Source organism: Zerene cesonia, chromosome 1 (genome assembly GCF_012273895.1).
Source record: "Zerene cesonia ecotype Mississippi chromosome 1, Zerene_cesonia_1.1, whole genome shotgun sequence".
Classification (NCBI taxonomy): Eukaryota; Metazoa; Arthropoda; class Insecta; order Lepidoptera; family Pieridae; genus Zerene; species Zerene cesonia.
The window spans coordinates 6,128,430-6,133,722 of NC_052102.1; the positions used below are offsets into that span (position 1 = coordinate 6,128,430).

The 5,293-nt window shown below is 34.6% G+C and overlaps 1 non-coding gene across 1 annotated transcript; it reads left to right on the plus strand.

The window, feature by feature from the left end:
• The first annotated feature begins 1,261 nt into the window (after positions 1-1,261).
• Trnai-uau lies at positions 1,262-1,353 on the plus strand. Its single transcript is given in 2 exon segments — positions 1,262-1,299; positions 1,318-1,353. It is a non-coding gene; the product is annotated as a tRNA-Ile (tRNA).
• The last annotated feature ends 3,940 nt before the right edge of the window (positions 1,354-5,293 follow it).

Below are 5,293 nucleotides of genomic sequence, written 5' to 3' on the forward strand. Positions count from 1 at the left end.
ATTTTCAAGGTCTTTATTCCGATATATTTTAATATCTAGTGGATATTTTTCTGACTGTGAAGGTACTTTTCCCACAGGACTTATAAATAACTCCCACGAACTTTCAAACGAGCCGTATGAATGGATTGAATAATTTCCTACCTGGATCGGGTGGTTTAAATTCTTGCCAAGTATGAAAGTGTCATATTACAATGCTTTCTACGATTTCGCACAAAATTGCATGACTGTGGCATTAAGGCACAACGTACTATAATGAAGTTAGAACGATACGAGTAATCAATTATATAAGTTTTATTATTAATGTAATATGATCTATATGACGGGTACGACGTCAGGTGTAGTCATCGCACACATAATTGTGCTGTAAAGAGAAGTAACTGATTCGTTTTCAAATTAAAGTTGGTGTGTGTGGGTTGATTCAAGCACACATTGTGGTGTCGGGCGGTTGCGAGCGCAGCGTATCGGGCCGCTATCGACATCGGCCGATCGCTTCGTGTTAATTACTTTCATTAAGGGCAATTGTCCTGCTTAATCAGGTTGATCAGTCAGTTTGCCGCCGTGTGATATTTCCAGTCATTGGCATTAGAAACTGTGAAGGAGGTGAAAACTAAAAGACAGACTAAAACTGACTTGGACGATTTAGGTAAAATTATAAAATATAAACTGTATGTATTATTAATTTACTTAAAATTTACCCATAGAAGAATAAATTATATTTTGAAACTTTCTGAATTCAGGTGTAGCCTATTTATTTGTCCACTATGTAGGTAAATGTAATATAAACATATCGTTGTTATATTTTAGATTATCCTTTATCGGCTAAAGTAGGCAAAGGGTATTAAGTAGACTAGGTAAGTAATGCCTAATTTTGTTATTGTTGAAGTCTTTCAGTTGAAGAAATCAGTAAAAGCGAGATTGAGAACCGGACTGTCCTCGAAAATATCTCTTTTTTTACTTATGATAAATGTACTGCAATTTATCCCTTTATATACTTTACATAGTATTACTTACTTGTTTTACTATTTTTATTACTAATATTGTAATGAAATTTATTCGTTAGAGCTGTATAGGTATATTTTAAACTGCCGATAATGTTTTTGTCCTTCAATCCGTAAACCACAATGAACTCATCATACTACACATATTAATGCGGATGACGTCAGTTATATTACGTCGAACTGTTAGATACGCAGGGCACAAGCGGTAGAGGGGGAGGGGGGATCGACGGAACAGATATCATAATTTCGAACCCTCACTCGTCGCTCCAGTGGCGCAATTGGTTAGCGCACGGTACTTATAAGACAGTGTTCGTGAGCAATGCCGGGGTTGTGAGTTCGAGCCTCACCTGGAGCATATCTTTTACCTTTTTATATTGTTTTGCGTTTTTGTACTAAAAATTAAATATCCATATGCTTTTCATGTTACTAAACAATTCACAAATACAAAATTCTATGTAAAATAAAAGTGAAGCTTAAAACTATAAGGAATTTATGCGAATCTAACATCCTTTCTACGACTTCACTTGCAAGCGTTTGACGCCATCACGGAGTTAACGGTCTCGATACGATATATTAAAATTCAAATTAAAATTCAACCAAATCAGTTTCAAGCGTTAAACAATTGGGAAGAAAGACAAACTAAATTTCGTATTATTAATAAAATAATGTTTTTTTTTATCTCAAATTCCAATTCAAATACAAAGCACATAGTACACACTGAGGCTTAATCAAAATTAAATCTAAATTTGAATAAGTAATAACCACAATATATAATAACCCCGAGGTCACATTCGTATTGTCTGTGCTTTTACATTATTCCCTACCAAAAGTGATCGAGGTGCTCGCTAATTTACAAGTATAACAAGGAAGTCGGGAGCAGTAACACGCAAGCGCCTAGCTTTATTTGGAAGCAATATTATGAGTCTTAATTACAGATAGTCGTGTCTAGCATTGTTTTGGAGTGCCGTAGCTTCATTCGGTAGTCGGGAGGGTGCTCCGAGCACGACATCGGTAACTAATCTGCCCGCAGCACGCCGCTCGACCTCATGATCCTGACCTGCGCGACCCTCCAGCCCGCTCCCGCGCTTCACACCGCTCCCTAGTCCCTTTACACTACCAACCTATTTGTTTACTCTTGCCCTCATCTAATTATTAGCGGACTTTATATGATGGCATTTTTTCATTACTCTTTCGTAATTTTTTAAATATATCCATGTTTTATTATTGTGCCATCTGCCTTATTAAACATACTATTTAAACGTATTTTTATATATATTGAAAAAAAATACCCAAAATATAAAAAGATGCCTGATTTCACATTCACAGTAATATACTATGTTTTATATTATTATTTAATTCGTTTGACACGGCATTTGCACGCATTCCCAAAATTTATCGACATTTTTTTAAATTGAATATATGTTTGAAATCGACCCGACCAAACCCACCGACCCTTAAAGTCGTGAGGAATGTAAATCGGTGACCGTGCGCGAACATCCTTTGACCACAAACTTTATTATTTTTTCTCTATCATCTATGTACGAGAAACTATTTGGGGTCAGTAGATGGATACGTGCGTAACCGTAAAGAATGTCAGCATGCATTATCAGCTTCCAAATTGAACATCCAATAATCACTAACTTTACCTGACTCCTGTTTGTCACTTTTTTGTTACTTATTTTATAAAGAATGTAAATCAGTATACCAAAGCCAGTCACTTCACTCCAAATAGGTACGTACCCAAAAGAATGTCTACATATTTATGTTCAATAACAATCAATTTGTTGTGACTTCAATGACCCACGAGGAAATAGTGTAATAAAAAGTTATATTTGTGTGTTTGCAGTGATATAAATTTTGAGATTAAAATTGATATAGAGTAGAAAGCAAATAGAACAAAGCTAGAAAGGCTATAAAGATAAAGACTCAGCCAAGATATCACATGATCAGCAATAATGTAGTCTATGGCGCAGTGCAATACTTTGACAATAATATATAGTGCATTTGTTATTAAAGCATAAGCTCACCAAGTGGATATGTACCATATGCCAAATAATAAAATTATGTGTAATTTGTATTCCTGATAGTCGCTATGCACGAGCCGTTATACATAAAAAGTGCTTTTAAATTTAAATGTATTTATAAAGCTTCTAGTGCATATGTACAAATATGCATCACTCCGCTTTCGCTCCCTAAATGCCGCATGGCTTAAGATAAACGTACAAGATTGTTATTTATTACTGCACCGTTGAAATAAAAGTAAGGTTATTTTATTATTTATATCTAACATAAGCAACAAAGACATCTCGAGTAAGTCGAATGATTACAAAAAATCCTATGGTAAGAGTGTAATAATATTAATGAAAACGTTATTTAATATATTTTTATTTTTTTATATTATATTTATGGATACCTTCATGAAAATAAGTAACAACTTGTTTTTATTATTACCTAGGTATTGTGTATTCGCGAACGCATAACTATCATTTATGTTTACAACCGACAGGCAACAGTATACAAACAATATTTGAATGATTCTACTAGCCAAATTGAAACGTATAATAGTATTCTAGGTTAACAGTTAGGTGCACCTGACTAATTAGGGCCCGTACCAGTCTTATCCTCTATCAACTTTATGTTACCACTTTGTCCTATTGACTCACTGCAAATACCGCATGCCAAGTTATAGTCGCTAGCGTTTTCAAATGTGCACCATTTAATATTTACTCTCTTAATAAACATAAATAAGGTATATAGAATATGATATGAACAATAAAACATTTCCAGCTTTAACCAAAATTACAACAAGTATGTGTAATCGTGTCAAAATTTATTTAGACTTCAGGAAATAAATTACAAACAAAAAGAAAGACAAAAAGGAACTTAACTTTAACTTGCTGTGCTGTTACTATATAGACAGAAACCTATAGTAACAGCAAGTTAACACTAGGACTTAGGATGCAAACAGAGGATGAAAATATATTACTATAACTCCTTAGGTACAAGATGACCTTGGCACTGGTAATCATTTTAAATTACACATTAATAGTTGCGGAATATGTTCGGCAATACTTGTCCTTTCATATTTTTGTTACATAAGGAATGTTTAATTATATCTATACCAAATACTAATTATAGATGAAGAAAAAAAAACTCAATGAAAACTGTACAAAATATTGAAAATGCACTTTAACGTAATAATATTTTACACAAAGCCTGTCGAAAGTGACACAGCTTACCATAATTGGCTTTCGCAACGTAGTTGTTTATTCGTAGAAAATTAGCGTATTTAAATCAGCGTTGACGTTTATCGTCGAACAGTAAGTTCAAAGACAATGCGTTGGCAGATCATTTGGGCATAATGTTACAGAGATACTACGGTTGTAGTAGGTAGTAAACAGGAATCCATAAGCGTGAGTCAGTCTCGGGTCTGACGGCGCCGGAGAGCGCGGTGGCGCAACATTCAGTCGCCACTTCGGCACCTCCAGCTTGCGACGGCCGGACCACTCCATCTCGCATTATACTGCATGACTGACCATTGTTACCGCAGAATGGAGAAAGTCACCCATACGTAACAACTTGACGATATCCTTTCTGGCTAATCTGACAACTCGTCTAGAAACTAAGTACACTGTCATGATAAGCGTGATCCTTATTAGAATAATAAACGCATGAACAAGATTAATAGAAATCTTATTCTCAATCCTCGAATATTCAATTTTAAAAGATCACCATAATAAGATAATTTCTAATATAGGAATCAGTAATTTGAAACAAAAGTATTATTTTTGAAACAATAATAAGTATGGTCTTTGATTCTTCATAAGTGTCTATATACATAGAAAATAGTTACACATAATAGAAATATACTAAAATAATTTTAATACGCGATACAGTAAACGACTCCCTTAATGAATATTATATATGTATAACTGATTATCGAAAATCATTCGAATTAATCTACAGTAACCGGTATTGTGCGTTCATGGCTAGCCGACCGTAATACGATATTTATTGATTTCTGGCGGAGCGTCGCTTAATGAATGCGGAGCACATTTCATGATTTCTCACGATACGTTTGGGAACGAGATTTTTTTTCGTTTCATTTCTCTTGGCAAACAATACGTCAGTGAACGCGGATGGAGGGTTGGAAGTGCGTCGCCGGTGCGACTGCCTCCGTACACTACGCAGTGCACACCATACACACTGCTCTGCCCAATACAAATTGGCTTTTTATAAATTTTGCGTTGATTTTAATATGAATCTGAAATATTGCTGCAATTTTAATGAAATTA